Here is an 18,538-nt window from a genome sequence, read left to right on the forward strand (position 1 = left end):
CCCCTCCTGTGGACCTCCTCCAATCCAGTCTCTCCTGGGATGTCCTGTCGCCACTGGGGATTTGGGGGACTGGTGTTAGGCAGTCACCTGCCTGCCCATTTCCTTGGCCTTCATAGACACCTGGTGCTTCTGGCTCCAAGTCAGATTTTGTTGACATCTCCCCTCTGCTGTTGTTTCCTCTTCCATAGACTTTGTGGATTCATGTCCTTTTGATTCATGCACTGTCATTTTAGTTACATTTTATGAGGGGGTACAGATAAAAAGCAGGCCTATGTACCATGTTTAACCAGAATCCTAATTGCTTTTGATTGAGTGACTCTATCAGCCTCATGCTCATCTGTTTTAACTTTGTTTCTACTTTGACCCAATCTATACATTTCTGCCAAATTCATCTTCCTAAAGCATGGCTCTAATTATAGAACTGCTCAAAAATCCTTCACTGCTTCCTCATTTTACTGTAGAATCTTAATATTAGAAAAGACTCTGCAAGTCCCCTGCTCCCTGCTCGATGCACAAATCCTCTGTCAGAGCTTCTCCAGTGAAGAGATGCTTCGTCTTCACTGGGTCATCCACTCTATTATTGCACAGATCCATTTGTTAGAAAGTCCTTTCCTATCTATATAGAACTGAAATGCCACTCCAGAAACTTCCAGGTTTTGACCCAAATTCTGACCGGTGGATCCTCAAACTGAAAGCCAGATCTCTCTTCCACATGATAGCACTTTGTGTATTGAATTATTTTTATTTGTTTGTGTGTTTGTTTTGAGAGAGACAGAGATAAAACGAGTAGAGAGGGACAGAGAGAGAGGGAGAAAAAGAGAGAATTCCAAGCAGGCTCTGCACTGCCAGCACAGAGCCTGATGTGGGGCTTGAACCCATGAAGCGGTGAGATCATGACCTGAGTTGAAACCAAGAATGAGATGCTTAACCACCTGAGCCACCCAGGTGCCCCTGTATGATTGAATTATTGCCACCATGTGCCCCCAGATCTCCTTTTACTCTAGTTAAAAATCCCCGATTCTTAGGGCACCTGGGTGGCTCAGTCAGTTAAACATCTGACTTCAGCTCAGGTCATGATCTCAAGGTTCGTGAGTTTAAGCCCTGGATCGGGCTCTGTGCTGACAGCGGGGAGCCTAGAGTCTGCTTTGGGTTCTGTGTCTCCCCCTCTCTCTGCCCCTCCCTCACTCACACTCTGTCTCTGTCTCTCTCTCAAGAATAAAAAAATATTAAAAAAAATTTTTTTTTAAATCCCTAACTCCTTGGACCATTTCTTATATGACACCACCTATTGAATAATGTCCCTAATTCCAAACTCGTGCAAAGGACCTTCTGTGATGTGACTCCAACCTCCTGTTGCAATGTCATCTCTTGTCTCCTGCTTTTGCCACACACGCCGGGTACACAACTTGCCTTTTCTCTTCTCACCTCCTGTTCTTTACCTGGGATACTCTCCTTCTTCCCATTTTGTTGAAATCATTTCCATCCAAAGATTAGGGCCAATACACTCCAAACTGTTAAAGGAGTTACTTTTGGGGGATGGAATGAGATGGGTCAAAGAAGAGTCATGATTTCTTACTTCATACAGTTTTTTTCAAAAGCAGAATGATTATTTATCATCTTTAAAAAATGTTATTCAGTGTATTGAATGCATTACATTATATTCAAATGCATTAAGTTCCTTAAAACTAATTTTAAAAGTATATGAACAAATTTTATCCATCAGTTTTAAGCTGTTTTAAAAGTTACGTGGTTTAGGAAAACTTTGATTCTTCCTTCTAATGTGACTTTTACCCTACTTTGAACCATCTGAGCATTTGGGGGTAACTTTTTTTTGCCCTTTCCATATTACCCTCTACTTCATAGATATTGGTCAGACAGTCACCCCTATGCAGACCAAGGACTGCATCTTACTCATTTTGGAAGTCCCTGCTTTCCAAACATATTTACATGCTGTGTAGTAGGAGCTCAGTATATTTTATGGAAAGGGTAGATTGGTGAATTCACATTGTAATTTACTTATGCTCCTTCAAACATAGTTCCCTATTTTTCTTTGAATGGAAAGGGAGAAAACTCTGGGTACTTCAGGCTCCAGTCAGCCACGGAGTGGACTTCCTGAACATTCCACAGACTCTTCCCAGGGCACACACAATTGTATCAGTTTTGCTTTCTTTGTAGCCACATGAGGCTTCAGTGTCCGCCTGTGTGAAAGCTAACCCAGCTAATCCCTGTAGACTCTGAAAAGGGCAAAGGACTCTGGAGATGGGGGTGGGGGGGGAGGCGGAAGGCAGGAGTGGGGGCGAGGGTTGTGGAGAGGAGATGGGCTGGGTCAAGTCCCAAGGAAGGGAACCAGTTTCTGTTACAGAAATATCAAGTAGGAGAGTCAGAGGAGGGGAGAGGCAGGCAAGATGGGAAGCAGAAGTCAGTGTGGCATTTGGCTCAGAGACAGACAAAGCTGCTCCCCCAGAGGTAAGTAACCCCCTCCCGCAAGTGCCATAAAGATCTCTTGCTCCATCTGGTGCTGGAGTGAATGGAAAGAATAGAATCTCTATCTCTGTGAAATCTTGGGCTATTCTATGCCTGAGGTGGAAACACACTCTCTGTCTCTGTCTGCCTCTCTGTCTCTGTCTCTGTCTCTCACACCCACACCACCACACATATACTACACCCCTTTACTTCCACCTTCCTGTGCTAAGTGTGATGTAACTATCTCTCCTAGAGCCTCACAGCCATGAGGGACTTGAGCCAAAGGCAATCCCTGGCTTCCTGATTCTTGAGGTTGCCCCTAGTTACAAGGGTTGGGGAAACAGAATTCGTTGCCCATTTATCTCCCTTTTTCTGAGTCCGCTCCTTGCTCACCACTGGCCCACAGGCAGAAGATTAACTGGTGTTGAGTTACAGAGCACTGTGAGTAAAGGGAGGAGGCAGCTTGCCTACTATCCGCAGACAGTTGGTATGTTTTCAATTTTATGTTTTGCATTTTGGACTTTGGGTGCACAAAGTTGAGTGGATCGTGCTCCTCAGTTCACGGTATGCTACCATCACTAGTCCTATGAGACCTCGCTTAGGCTCACTGAATTCTTATTTTCCCCTTTCTTTCCCAGCTGCATTTCTCTTCCCTTTTCCTCAGTAACTGCTCCCACCCTTGATTATTTCATGTATTCCTTAGACAGAGCTCTCTGGAAGGAAGAAAGTTCCGAGATGGCGCCTATGTGCAGGTCCATTCAGGAGGGCCCTCGGGAGACACAGACATAGGAGGTGAGGACTGCAGGGAGGGACCGAAGGTAAAGTTGGTCCCCTCTGTGCAACTGAGGCCACAACTGAGATCCTGGAAACTATGCACCTGACGTGGCCCTTTAGAGTTTTCCCAAACAAGGCAGGAGGGACCAGGCCTTGTACATCCTTGCATCAGCCACCATTGACCACTTCCCCTGGAAGGGGGATAGGCTTCAGCGAGGCAGTTCCCCTGATGGATGCAGCCTCGAGCCTCAGCACTAATACTCCTAGCAGTTGTGGAGGAGTAGGTGCACTGGCCCTGAAGAGGGGTATGGGTGGAGCACCTCAATATCCACTGTAGCATGTAACCTTCTAATCCACCTTCCATGAGTTTATCCGTCTGCATGGTCCTTGAAACATATGTGGTGTTGCTTTGTGTCTTTTAAAAACATACATAAGTTGTCTTGTGCTATAAATCTCTCCTCTCCCCAACCCCCCATCCCAAGTCTGTTTTGGAGACCTATCCATGTTGCCTTATGTGGATCTATTTCATTCCTTCTTACCACTGCATGGTGTTTCGTCATTTGTAGTTATCATTACTTACCTGTCTGGTTCCTTGGCGGTGGATACCCAGATTGCCACCATCGGCTTCCACCATTTTGCTTCCACCATCAGCAAGATGATGGACATTGTGTGCTTCTGTCTGAGATTTTTTCCAGGGTGTGTGTACCCACAGTGCCAGTGCCGGGTCACAGGCTCCGTGTATTCTTCACTTTGGTAAGCCCTACCAATCTTCTCTCTAGGAGAACTGGACCGGTTTTCCCATTTATTAGCCTGCTTGTTTCTCCACATCCTTGTCACCACCTGGTATTATCTGACTTTCTATTTTTTGCTAGTTTATTACATGTAAAGTGGTATCTTATTTTTCTTTTGTGTTTTTCATATCATTTGTGAAATTAAGTATTACTTCAAAGATTTGTTTGACCTTAGGATTTCTCCTTCTATGAACTACTTATTTACCTACTTTGTTCATTTTTCTATTGTTTCTTCTTTTTTACTAAGCATTTTCTTACTGATCGTTTATTGGTACAAATGTCTTCTTCCAGGTACTACTCATCTATACGCTAACTCAGTTGATGGTATACTTCACCAAACAGAAATCTTTAACTTTGATATAAAATCCGTCCATTTTTCTCCTTATGGTGTTGCTTTTGCACCTTGTTCACAAAATCTTTGCCCACCTCAAGGTCACAATATACGATCATGTATTTTCTTCTATTATTTATGATTTTACCTTTTCACATTCAGGGATTGAATCCATGTAGAGTTTATTTTCTTATTCATTAATGAGATAGAGATTCAAATTTATTTTACCATTTATGAGATAAGTCTTCTCTTGCCCTTGGATTTATGATGCCAGATTTATCATATGCAAGTTTTCATGCACCTGTCAGCCTGCTTCTGGACCCACTCTTCCATTCCACTGGCCTGCTTCTCTCTTTCTGTGCCAGTACCACATTGTTCTGATAATGCTGGCTTTGTAGTATTTCTCAATTTCTAGTATTATGCGTTTCTTCTTTCTGCTGTTTTTAAAAAGCCATCTTACCATTAGTGGACCCTTGTTCTTCTTCGTAAATTTTAGAATGCTTGACAGATACTCTTCCACCCCTGTCTCCTGGCCAAATGTACTGAGATTTTGATTGGAATGGATTCAATTTACAGGTTAATTTAGGGACAACTGACGTTGTAGAGAGTTAACTCATCCTTTCCAGGGTATGATACGTTCCTGCATTTATTTGGATCTTCTTTTTATGTGTTTTAAAAGGTTTTAAATTTTTTCTCCAAGTCTTTTTCTTTTTTAATGTTTATTTTTGAGAGAGAGCGAGAGACAAAGTGCAAGTGAGGGAGGAGCAGAGGGAGAGGGAGGCAGAATCCGAAGCAGGTTCCAATCTCTGAGCTGTCAGCACAGAGCCCGTTGAGGGGCTTGAACTCACGGACTGTGAGATCTTGACCTGAGGGGAAGTCAGCCACTTAACATACTGAGCCACCCAGGTGCCCCTGCTCAGTTCTTTTTTTATGCTGTTCACCTAGAGCCATGGCCCCCTCTGTTCTGGATTCAAATTTCTGTGAAACCTTGGTTTGTTGAAAACACCATGGTGCCCTTTGGCCTGCGCTTGCCACAGATGTAGTAAGTATTGGGTCTGCCCTTTCAAGCTTGAGTCCTTCATAAGGAGAGGAAATGAGTACATCTTCTTAAACCCTCTTATTGAATCCAGTGTGCACCGTGGTGAAATTAACTTCTTGCACGATATGATCAAGTGATCCTCATGGACAGAATTAATCATTTCTTGATTTTTGAGGAGGGTGGGGGGAATCTTTTAAAAAATGCCCAGATATTCCTCTTTGGGGAGGAGGTATGAAGAGGAAAATAAATACTGAAGAATTCAATTTTGCTCTCTGAAGGCCCCGTCTCTGACAAGTAGTTAATCTGTTTGTTGACACCGTGAGAGGAGAATATCCAGCAGGGAGAAAATTAAAAAACACTCAGCACCAGTTGCTGCCCTGATGAAGCTGATCCAATTATTTAACAGGACACTGCTGGGTATGCTTCTTTTATTATTATTGTTTTAATTTTATTTTATTCTCGATTGCTGATCACACCATTGTAAAACTTTTTTGGATTAAAAGAAATCCTCCTTTGAGTCTATCCTTTTTCATTTGGCACTGATTTTTTTTTTTCCTTCTGTGTTCATAACTGAGTTCAAAACCAGTGTAGGGTTGTTATTGATTTACACATTTATTTACTTTCTTCCTGGAATGCAGCATCTGAAAGGTTAAATGCTGAAAAGGACTTTAAAAAATATCAGTTGTGCTAGGAGATGTGTAGGTGAGAGCAGAAAAATAGTGTAGAATTGTGTACACTTTAAAGTACTTAGAAAAAGTGTTGATTGCAGGCTTCTTTTGTTGAAAGTGTCCCCCTTTTTTTTTCAACATGAAAGACCGGGGCAAGATGCCTGTGGAGGAAATTCTTTATCAGTTTAGACTTGGCTAGCCTCTGGGGTTCCAGTGGGTGCAGAAGAGAAATTCCCCACCACCTCCCACTCTGAGACTTGCTCATGTGTTGCCCTGATCCTGCTTCTATCTTAAAGTCATTGGTCGGGATAAGAGGATTTGGTCATTCTCTTCACTTAGCCCAGGGTCTCTGAAAATGAACATGCTTGTCACAACCCCCTCCAAGACTGGAAGGTACTGGTCTGACTCTGGCCTTCTGGCATGTTTTAGTTCTAGGAGGACTTTGACCTCTTAGTTTGTGCCAGTCCCCATCCTCATTTACCTTGTGACATTCCCTTGTGGCCACCACTCCAACCCCTCTGGCCCTAGGGAGGGGTGGCAGATAGAACACAGGACAACCAGTCAACTTTGAATTTTGGATAAACAGTGAATGATTGTGGTATGAATTCTCCACTCTCTACCACACAGGCCCAGGGTGTGTGTGTCCCTCTCACTCCTTTTGCCCTTTGGGCTTCTAACCCATAGCAGCCTTGGATTCCTTACTCTTTTCAGTGTCCTGATCTCTAGGTGTAAAGCCGGGCTCTCCTCTGCTGAGGACAGCTGCGGACATTTCCTGGCCAAGGCAAGCATGCAAGTGGGGGTCCTGGCCAAGCACCACGTCCCCCAGTCCTATCACCACATCGTTCCGCACTGTGAGGAGCCTTGTGGTCAGTGTCTCCGCTCCCAAGATCTGCCCACACTCTCTGGGCAGGGGCATACCCCCCACTCCACCTCCATTCTCACCCAAACAGCCGTCCTTGCCTGCCAGGGTATGTGGACCATGACCTGCAAGGGGGAGCAAGGCTCTTGCCCAACGGCTCTGGGGAGGGTGCACCTGGAGGAGTGCCAGTGTGAGCCTTTCTAATGCACAGGGTCAGGCAGAAGCCTGGCAGTGGGTCTCAGGGTGGCATTGGCCCTGTCACAGTTCCGGAGAACTTGTGTGGTCATCCTCTTGGCCTTGTGGCTCGTACTTGCTAGATTTCTTCATCCTTCCTCAGGAGGTTCTCTGAAGACCAAGGTGTCTGACTGGTTCTCCTTGCTTCCGCCTGCACCCCTGCCCCTCCTTGCCACCCTACCTCTGTCTCTGCTGCCTTCCGTTTCCTTTCCCTTGCACACACAAATCATCAGACTGCTTCTGGTTTGGGGGGTGGGAAGTCACCAAATTTCCTTTAACAGGATCTTGACAGCTCACTTTTAATTCAGTGCATTATTGGGGTGGGGGGTGGCAGGTAGGATGGAGAAGTGAGTGGGGCAGGTTTTGTTGTTTTGGAGAGAATTTAGCCAGTCTTTCCGCCCCCATCCCCCTCCATCCCCTGCTTTGGGCTGAATTCAGCTAGTTATTTTCCAATTCGGTTGTGTGTGTAGACACGCCCACAGCTTCTTTGATTCCCCTCCTTTCCTCCTAATAGACAAACTGCTGCCAAGCTTCCAGCTTCTCTCTCCATGGTGACCAAGCCCCTCATTTCCATTTCGGCTCAGCCTCTACCTCCCCTGCACCCCACCCCCTCCTCCATGGGAATCAGGCTGTTTCCTTTCTCTGGTTCTGCTCTGCTCCTCTTGTACTTCTTTTCCTTTCTGGGGATTCTCCCCTACGCAGAAGGAACAAATGTCAACATGTCCTTGGCTCCTTCCTTTTCTCCTTTATCTGCCCTCTTCCTTCTTTCTGCCCCTTTACTTGGGTGACTCCTAAACCTTTGCTTTTCTTAGCTCTTTAAACACATTCCTTTCATCACCCCCTCAAGTTCCCTTTCTTGCTTCAGCCTCTGGCTGAAGGATGTAGAGGTGCAGAGAAGGGAGGCAGAGGAAGGGGGGCTGGCCTCCCCTTCCTGTCTCAGGCTCTGCCTGGGCTCTGGGGTTTCTCTTGGGGCAAGGTGAGGCTGCACCCCCACCTCTCTGCCCATCTCCCATTGCCAGGGTGGCCCAGGCCCTCAGAGGTGTGCACAACAGTCCCTGGAATCTGCTGCTGCTTGAACCTTCTCCGATGCCCTGGCCGGTCCTTCTCTGCTGGCAGGCAGGTTTCGTGTGCAGGTGAGCAGGACCAAGTTAGGCAGCTGGCCACTACACCTCGTCTGCCTTTGGGGGCCCCACTCATCCCGTGGGCATAGGGCCCACTGACAGGTTTTAGGTACAAGGATAGAACAGATATAGGTCTCACTGAAGTTCCCTTCACAGACTCCCCCTGTCCCGAGGGCTTCCTACTCTTATCATTGATCACAACTGTCTAAGGACACCTGTCCCTTACACACTTTTTCTGGTCTCATCCTTTGCTGCATACAGGCGTTCTCACCCCGATTATCTTACTTGGCCCTCGTAATAATCGGGTGATTCTGATTTTGCAGACAGGGAAACCGAGTCTCAGAGAAATTAAACATATTACTCAACATTGGAACACTGGAACAAAGAAGTACCCCGTGAAGCTGAGACGAGAACCCAGCTTGTCACGCTCCTAGCTCGCTATGCCTTTTCTTCAGCAGTCTGTGAAAGGCAGCAGGGGAGAAGGCTGCACACTGCAGCATGAGTGAGGCAAAGGTGTTAATAGGAGGGGTGAGTAGCAGTTTTCTCCCCTCTGCCACATCCCCCCATGTCCAATTCACATTGTTATACAACGCCAGCTTAACCCCGTTCTTGTTAATGCTTCTTTATGGATGTTTTAGTTATGTCTGCCCCATATGTGCGTCTGATTTTTTTTTCCTGGACTCTGAACTTCTTGTGGGCACTTTGGGCTGCGTGACTCTCCCTGCGGAGGGGAGCAGCACAGGCTTCCTGCCTTAGGTCCTCAGCTTGTCTGACTTAGGGCCCAGCCAGGGGCATGGGAAAACAATACTGGCCCCGCCTAACTGGGGCAGGTAGCAACCCAACTTACTTCTTTCTCACTTTCCCATCTTCCTGTTCCACCCCAGCCAGGCTTCCCAGCCTGCTCGTTAGCCTCCGTGAGAAATTAAAGTCCCAATAATCAAATCAACCCTTGTAAATTCCCTAGAAGCAGCTCCAGAGCACCAAGGAGCCAGCAAAGCCCAGACCCAAATCCATGTCAAATTTCATAGATATAATTTAAGTAGGGATCAAAAACCACACTAACCTAGTAACTAAGGCTGCTCAAAATGCAGAGTTTATAGTCCATCTGCCTCTCTGCTTCAGGGAGTCTGTATTAAATTTATTGCAAAGTAAAACAAATAAACCCAGGCAAAGGCAGGATGGAAATCTGCATACTCGTCAGAGAATTAGCAGCCCTCTCGGGTTAGGAAGGCTGCTTCTCAATTTGCATCTCTAAGGAGTTGTGACTGGGCTGGGGGCTGGGAGGCTTGGGCAGCATCGGGGCTCGCGGCAGGCCTGCCCCCTGCTGGCAGATTGTTGAACTGCATCCCTGCGACCTTCGTGGTGGACGTTTGCAGGGCTCCTGGCGGCCAGCTGAAAAGAGAATCTGAAGCTGAAAGAAATGTTGGGGAGGTGTGGCGTTGGAAGAGTGGGTAGCAGAGAGAGGAGAGGGAAGGACATTACGAGAAAGATATCCTTACTTTTAAATATAAGACTTGCGGGTGGGGATGGCTGTCAGTTAAGCATCCAACTCTTGATTTCAGCTGAGGTCATGGTCTCCTTTTTGGGTTCCTGGGATTGAGCTTTGCATGGGTCTCTGTGCTGACATCACCAGCCTGCTTGAGATTCTCTCTCCCTCTCTCTCTACCCGTCCCCTGCGTGAGTGCCCTCTGTCTCTCTCCCTCTAAACAAACAAACAAACATTAAAAAAAAAAGCCTTGGGGATGGGGAAGCTGGGAACTTGAGAGTGCAAGGGTGATGGAGGTGGACATTTAGAGTTGTCTCTTCAGTAATACAAGCCTGAAATCATGGTGACTTTCTAGACTCCTCTCCATCTTCTTTTCCATTTGCCTTGCTCTCCACACAACCCATGAATCACAAAGCCCAGAAAATTGGGGTGGAGGTGGCTGGGGTTCTTGCAAGGTACTGTTGGCCCTTGACTGGTTGTTTGAACCCAGTAAAGCTGTGCCTCGGTTCCAGGGCAGGGGCTAGGGCTGGGCCACACTCGCAGGGCCATGAGAGGAAATGCTCCCATAATGTTTGTTTTGCCTCACCCCAGGCCTGGCCCCACTTTGCCATCTGTGGATAAAGGGGTGGGGCCAGGTGGCCTCTAAGCCTCCTTTCAGTGTGAACGTTCTCTAATTCTATGACTCTGTTCCAGGAATTTGGGGATCTGCTACATACATACTTTCCAGGGAAACTCCATGGAGCCCAGCTCCTCTCTTAGGATATTCCTATTATCCTTCATGGCTGGCTCAAAAGGGACCTTCTTCAAAGCGATGCCCTACCTGCCTGTTTTAGGCAGAGATAGGCTGTCCTCCTTTTAATGCTTTATAGATAGATGGGCATATATTGATATATATAATCACACTGTAATAATGTGTTGAATTTATTTATATATCAACTCCACCCCCTCGAATGTAAAGTCCTTCTTAGATGAATGTAAAGCTTCTTAGATGAGGGCAAGCGGAAGGCGCTGGTGAGGTTCATGGCCATTCTCAGTACCCACCTGCTCCTCTTTCCCACTTTCCCAGCCCAATGCCTGAAACAGAATAGGTTCCCAATAAGCATTTGTTAAATGGCTGGGAGAATGAGTGAACAAATGAATGAAGTGGCACAAAATGATGAAGGTTTGGTTGTATGGTTTACCCAGAAACCAGAGTGTTACTGCAACTTCCTACTTCTCTCCAGCTCTCTCTCTTCCTTCTTCTTCAACTACTCCATGGTAGTTCTATCTAGTCTACTTCCTGAGTCACTCCCCAAGCCAGCTGCTGCTTCTTCATTCCCTCAAGAGGTTAAGAGCATAGACTCTGGAATCAGAAGGACCCCCAGACTTCAACTGCCCTTGGGAACCTGACTGACCTCAGTTTCTCGGTCTTTTTTTTTTTTTTTTTTTTTTTTGCCCCAAAGACAGTAGAGCCTAGTAGTCGTTAAAAGTATGGACACCAGAGCCAAACTGCCCTAGTTTTAATCTTGGCTTCTCCATTTAGCTGAGTGGCCCCAGGCAAGTGCCTTAATCTCTCTGTGCTCAGTTTCCTTATCCATAAACTGGAGTTAACAGAATCTACTTCATAGGGTTGTTGTGACGATTAAAAAAGCTAATATACATAAAGCCCTTAAAACAGGGCCTGGTGCGTGGTTGGCATTAGCTAACTCAATAAGTACTAGCAATTATTAACAAAAAGCAGAGGAATTTTGCAGAACTGAAGGCAAGCACCTGAAGAAGAGGCTGTCCCAGAAGATGCTTCAAAAGGCAAGGAGGAAGCTTGTGGATAAAGAAACGAAGCATTTCCACAAGGAACATAATGCAAACACACAGAGATTTCACTGGCTAGGGTGGCAAGAAAAGCTAACTATTACTCTGTGCCTGCAGAACCTGTGTTGGCATCTTTTCAGGATTGGATGTGTCAATGGCATGAGTCCAAAGTTGCAATAGGTATGGCAGCTCCTTGGCCTTTGAGATCTTTGGGGATGGGGCGCCTGGGTGACCTGGGTCCAACTCTTTTTTTTTTTTTTAAGGTTTTAAAGTTTATTTATTTATTTTGAGAGAGAGAGAGAGAGAGAGAGAGAGAGTGAGAGCAGGCAAGGGCAGAGAGAGAGGGAGAGAGAGAATCCCAAACAGTCTCTGCGCTGTCAGCACAAAGCCCAGTGTGGAGCTCGATTTCATGAACCACGAGATCATGACCTGAGCCGAAACCAAGAGTCGGATGCCCAGCTTACTGAGCCACTCAGGTGCCCCAAAGAGTCCTCCTCTTGATATCAGCTCAGGTCTTGATCTCAAGGTTGTGACTTCAAACCCTGCATTGGACTCTATGCTTGTGTGGAGCCTACTTTTTTTGGGGGGGCAGGGGCAGCGATCTTCAGGGACATGTTTGTTTATGAAACCTCCCCCAGTTGGCTCCCCTTACCTCCTCAGCCCCACTCTTGCTATACTCTTCCTCTGATACTTCAGGCTCCATCCACAAAGAAGTGTGTTTGGCTCCCCCAACTGAACTTACTCCTCTTACCTGCAGGTCTTCACACACATGAGTGTCCTGTCCCAAGAACTGCCCTCCACCTCACGCCTTTCCCCTGCTGGTTCTCCTGACCTTTTCGGTGGCAGGTCCTCTGCAAAACCTTCCCTTGTCCCCTAGACTGGGCAAGGCACTCCAGTCTGTGCTCCCTTGGCATAGTACTGTGCCTTTCCCTTCTCCCCCAACATATTAGTCTGCTCCAGCTGCTGCAACAAAATACTACAGGCTTGGTGACTTAAACAGCAGAACTTCATTTTTTCACAGTTCTGGAGGCTGGCAAGTCTGAGATCAAGGTGTCAGAAAGATTGGTTTCTGGTGCAGCATGCCTTCCTGGCTTGCAGTTGGCCATCTTCTCACAGCGCCCTACCATGGCATCCTCTCTGTGTGTGCATGGAGAGAGAGAGATTGCCAGTGTCTCTTCCTCTTCTCAGAAGGACACTAGTCCTGTCAGCCTGTAAACTTTAAGGGATGCAATTCAGTCCATAACATCAGTTCCATGAGGGCAGGACCTTCTCTACTGTTTATTTATATTTCTTAGCTTAGCCCTCACCCCATCTCCTTGTGATTCTCTGTAATGTCTATAGGACCTGTTCCTAGCAAGGACTCAATATATATTTGTTGAGTGAATGAGTGAAAGAATTTGTCAATTACTGGTAATGACAGTAGGAGCTTTAAGAAACAGATATTCAGATACGATCTAATGGAGGCCTCAGCAGGAAGATCCTTGGTGGTTAGTGGCAGAATGAGGACCAGAAATCAGAGACTCTCTACTCCCTTCTACTCTGAGTCCAGGACTCTTCACCTGGAAAAAGAACTGTCAAGGAGCTGTGTAAAACTGGTGATCCTTTTTAAATCCTTGCCTGGAGTTGCAAAGAATCTGGTCTTTCACTGACAAGCAAAAATTTTCCTTCACCTTGTCTCTCCTGCCACGTTGACAGGCTATCCTAATAATACATGAAGGCATTTGAAATGCCTTTCGTCCTTCCCCTCTGTCTGGTTAGGGGCCGCAGAGGTCGGTCTGGGTTTGGCCAGCAACTTCCTTAGCACAGGTTTTGACTCGAAACCAACAACCCAGGGTGTGTGGCTCTTCGGATTCCTGCTTCTCTGCTAATGGATATTGTTAACTGTTTGTCATTTGCTTATGCAAATCTACCTCTTTCTGCATTAAAATGAACCCAATTATAAAGTGAAATTTCACAATTAAACCACTTAGTGAAGGACATTAAGCGACCAGAAGGAATTGATTTGTAAAAATTTCAGCGATAATTACAAAATGTTTCTGAAATGTGACTAAGTTCTAGGTTTTTCTTTAAACAAACATATGTACGTGCACATTTTCATATGTATATACCGCACAGACACATGCACATATTTTCACACACCTGGTTTCCATCTTCTCACCATGGGACTTGTTCTTGCTCCTTCTCTGGGTCTAAATTTTCCCCAAATAGAGGAAATTCCACCAGCCATCAGATCATGTCTGCAAAGTTCTTGGAAACCTTCCAAAAGAAATGGCCATTGGGCTGAGGAAACAGGGGTGGGCAGGAAAATAGAAGAAGGTGTAATGGTTTTAATAAAGTCTCTTTGCCACCTTGGTGATTGATATATTTTGGCATTTGCTTCCCTGCTCTGATGTAATCAATAGCAGTTATAGACCGAGGAGCAGGAAAGGTTGAGGATGTGGGATGGGACAGTATTGATTGGTTTTTGTAGGAAAGAGCCCTGCCTGCTGATTGCAGTGCTCTGGCTACTAGAAACTGGACCTTGCTGTATCAGGGCTCAGTTACCTTTCCTGACACTCATCCAGGCAAGGGGACATGCAGTCCAGAAACTTGGAAATGGATAAGGACAGATGATATACACCTGAAAAATTACCCTTTCTGGTACTTGAGGGAGCTAGTCACACTCACTTCCCTCACTGCACCCACGATCAGAGGGTGGGAGTCACAGTCTCCTAGGCTGGTGCAGGGACAGGTGGGAAGGGTCTTTAAGGGTGAGGGAGTCATGGTATGCTTATGGTTCCAGGCTACATCTATATCCAAGAATGATCCCGACTCATTTGGTAGCATGCTCCACCCCCAGGCAATATAATGCAGAGGGGACTTTAGAACAGACTCTGGAGCCTGATTGCCTGGGTTCAAAGCCTAGCCCCGCCAGTCAGTGTGTGACCTTGGGCAGGTTAATCAACCTTTCTGTACTTTTGATTCCCCCATCAGTAAAATGGAGATAGTAACAGTACCCATTGCCTCTGGTTGCTATGATTGTTATGAGTTAATATATGTAAAGAACTCAGAACAGTCCTGGCATACAGTGAATGATATGTACATGTTGTTATTGTCTGGTGGTGGTGGGTACGTGGGCTGATATCTGTGGTTTATGGGTGGAAACTTAAGAGTACACATTTCTCTAATCAAACAGGATCATCACAATATTTGCTTTCTACTGTTGAGAATACAGGGCTTAGGACCCAGTAGCTGTTAAATAATTCTCTTAGTACATCAGCCCATGAGCTATAGGATTTCTCAACCCTTTCTTAGATTTTTTTTTCCTAAAAACTTTTTAAAAAAAAGTATGACTAGGTCCAGATACAGAGCAATAGGGCTGCATTGGATTGGTAATGATAGCTTCAATAACCCAAGGAGTTCAGCCAAGCCACATATTTATTCATTCCACAAACAACAAACTCTCACTATGTGTGAGATGGCTTCTACTTATGTGATGATTTCCATTTGTGAACCAGAACTCAGAGTGGGGACATTCAGATGTATAATCACCCCTCTGTAATGTCGTGATAAGTAGCTTTCGTGTAATGGATTCTCCTCTGTCTAGAACAATGTGCTCAAAACAGAAAATGGTTTGTTTTAAAGAAAACATTTGCCACTTAACATGTTTGTTGAAAACACACTCATTTCAGAAGTGTAATTTTATTTTCTTTTATTGTCATCATCGAATTTTCGGTTTTTAGAAATTCATTTTAGCCTGCGATGTGACTTTGGGGCTTATTTTCTTCTCAGTTGTAGAACTGGGTACCGTAATAGAAGTCGGCAGATTGGCAAGCAGGTCCTAAGGAAACCAGGTTGAGGTGTTCTATGACAGACTCCCAAAAGGTTAAAACTGAAAAGGATCCTAGAGATCCTCTACTTCATCACCTTCATTTTATTTATTTTTTAAAGTTTATTTATTTATTTTGAGAGAGAGTGAGAGCAAGCATGAGCAGGGGAGGGGCAGGGGGTGGGGAGAGAGAGAGAGAGAGAGAGAGAGAGAGAGAGAGAGAGAGAATCCCAAGCAGGCTCTGCACTGTCAGCGCAGAGCCCTATGTGGGGCTCGAACTAACACTAACGAACTGTGAGATCATGACCCGAGCCGAAACCAAGAGCTAGAAGCTTAACTGACTGAGCCACCCAGGTGCCCTCATTTCCTTCATTTTAAAGATGAGCCCAGAGAGGTGAAATGACTTTCAGAGTCTGACCTGAAACCCAAGTGTATCGGCTCCAAACTCAGTGCTGTTCCGCATACCATGAGCTTGTTGGTACCCTTCCAGCTCTACGTTAAGCCCTTTTCATTTTTTTAGGCCCTTTTCAAATCTCCTTCTGTTCTCAGGTTGTATATGAGGCTAAGTTATTATTTGACAATTCTGTTCAAGTCAACGAAGATGCCTTGAATACCACTTTGGTGCCAAACACTGTGTTAGGTGCAGGATATAAAAATAAGATGTGGGTCCCACCAAGCAGATTGTCGTAGATGGTATTATTATACCCAATTGTTTACTGCCTCTCCCTGTGACAGGATTATGCTTATCTGTGCCATTGACATCAGACTTCATCATGTGACTTGCTTTGGCCAATGGAAATTAAGCAGAAGTGATATGTCACTTTTGAGCAGAGGCTTTCGGGAACATTTTGTGGTCCCACACACATTTTCTCTTTTCTTTCTGCCAGGAGAATGGCATGTCCAGAATAAGACCCACATAAAGAGAAAACATGGAGTGGAGCCAGAGGCACAGCCAATATATAACATGATGAGAGATAAACCTTTGTGTGGTGAGTGACTGAGATTCTGTGGTTGTTTATCCTGCAGCATAACTAGCACAAGCTGATGACTAGAGAGAGGATCACAGAGTAGCTGGAGAGACAGCTTATTTCCAACTGAATCACACGGGGTTGGATGCTTTGCTGGATGGAGACACAGATGATTCAGAAGTAGGCTGAAAGAGGGAACAAGTAACTCTTCAGAGAGAAGGCATCAGGAAGGACTTTCTAGGAGAGGTAATAGCTGAGAAGAGTTTTAAAGGTTGAAGAGAAGTTCACCTTGTTAGGGGCTTGGGAGGTTTGTTTCTTCTAATCAGAGAGACCAGCATGTCCAGACATGAAATATGGTATGTTTGAGAATTGCCTGTAATGTCCACAACTGTGGGTCAGGATCGGAGTTCTTAATCTTTGAAGCCTATTGACCACTGGCCACTGTGTCAGGTCTCCATATATCCAAGGGATATATGCAGACACTGACATAAAAATGCTTCATTTATTTTGGCCAGAACTTTGGCCCCAGATTATCATCTGTTGTTATATCATGAGAAGCTACTAAGCTGGACTGTATGTGAGCCATAGAGACTCTTTTTCAAAAATTTAATTTTCATTTTAATCAAAGAATATATATGCATAGTTTGGAAATCAGCAGTTGCCTTGCTTCAGCCTTTCACATTCCCATGTTCCATTCTCCAAGGCAGTCAACCTCAACTCTTACAGCTCGTTTGTCATTTGTATATATTGCCATGTTTTTAAATAATATGCTTATATTACTATTTCTTGATTTATTAATTTTAGAAATTATATATTTTATACATGTTTTTAAAAACATTTTTAATGTATATATATCTTTGAGAGAGAGAAACAGAGTGCAAGTGGGGTAGGGGCAGAGAAAGAGGGAAACACAGAATCTGAAGCAGGCTCCAGGCTCTGAACCATCAGCACAGAGCCCAAGACAGGGCTTGAACCCATTAACCATAAGATCATGACATGAACTGAAGTCGGACGCTTAGCCGACTGAGCCACCCACACGCCCCTCGAAATTATATATTGACTCTCTGTCATGGTAGATGAGAACTTAGTTTCCCCCAATGCCATCCCTGCATGTCCCCTTCATTCTAACTCTCCCAACATAAACTTTTTTTTTTGTTAAATTGATGTTTAGTGTTTATATACTAATGATTAGGCAAATATTATTTACTCCTGCATCAAGTAGTGCACTGTGATTATGTGTCCTCTTTTGTACAATTCTTTGTTTTTCCTGGAGTTAATAACTGCCTCCTTTTTTATTGATCTGATGTCCAAATGTGCTTATAATTATTTTTTTCTAATGGTTCAACAACTCTACTACATACCTGGTAATACTATGTTGCATACACTCAAGCTCATCTGTTCAATTTTTCCCCTTACAGTTTTCTCTCTAAGAACCTTTTGTTTCTCTGTTCCAATCTGGATTGGCTGATTTTAGAATTAGGATACTACATAACTATTATTCTGAGGCTTCCCTTTACCATCATTTTGAATATTTCCTTTACTGCCTTCTTGTGTTGGAGTCCCTATTTCCTGAATCTCTGTCTTCTTTATTACATTATCACCTAACTAAATTGCTAACTTCCATTCTCCAATAACTTCTCTCTTTTTTAAAGATTTTATTTTTAAGTAATCTCTACACCTAATGTGGGGCTGAAACTTACAGCCTTGAGATCAAGAGTCACATGCTCTACTGACTGAGCCAGCCTAGAGCCCGTCTCCAATAATTTCTTAAGAATGAGTACTTTAGACGTCATTGTCTTGGGGCTCCTGGGTGGCTCAGTTGGTTAAGCGTCTGACTTCAGCTCAGGTCATGATCTCGCAGTCTGTGAGTTCAAGCCCCGCGTTGGAATCTGTGCTGACAGCTCAGAGCCTGGAGCCTGCTTCAGATTCTGTGTCTCCCTCTCTCTCTGCCCCTCCCCTGCCCATGCTCTTCTCTCTCTGTCTCAAAAATAAATAAAAACATTTTAAAAAATTAAAAAAAAAGAAGTAATTGTCTTGAGTCATTGGCTATCTGGAAATATCTCTACACTACTCTGATGTGTGATTGATAATTTACTTGAGTACAGAATTCTAGATTTAAAAATATTTTCTTTCAGAATTTAGAAGGCATTTCTCTGTTGTCTTTTAACATGTAATGCTACTTTTGAAGAAGTTTAATAGTCTTATTCT

General features: G+C 44.7%; 1 protein-coding gene across 10 annotated transcripts in view; it reads left to right on the forward strand.

Moving 5' to 3' along the window:
• Positions 1–18,538, forward strand: part of PKNOX2 (PBX/knotted 1 homeobox 2) — a 317,612-nt gene that overhangs the window by 18,979 nt on the left and 280,095 nt on the right. For 2 of the 10 annotated variants that reach the window (XM_042907049.1, XM_042907048.1), the window contains exon 3: positions 16,250–16,351. The exons of 7 other annotated variants lie outside the window; for them this stretch is intronic. The gene's annotated coding sequence lies outside the window, so the exon portion shown is untranslated. Of the gene's footprint in view, positions 1–2,331; positions 2,467–16,249; positions 16,352–18,538 lie in introns of those variants that run through there. One more of the 10 variants, XM_042907055.1, reaches the window with a different exon arrangement.

Source organism: Panthera leo, chromosome D1 (assembly GCF_018350215.1).
Source record: "Panthera leo isolate Ple1 chromosome D1, P.leo_Ple1_pat1.1, whole genome shotgun sequence".
Lineage (NCBI taxonomy): Eukaryota > Metazoa > Chordata > Mammalia > Carnivora > Felidae > Panthera > Panthera leo.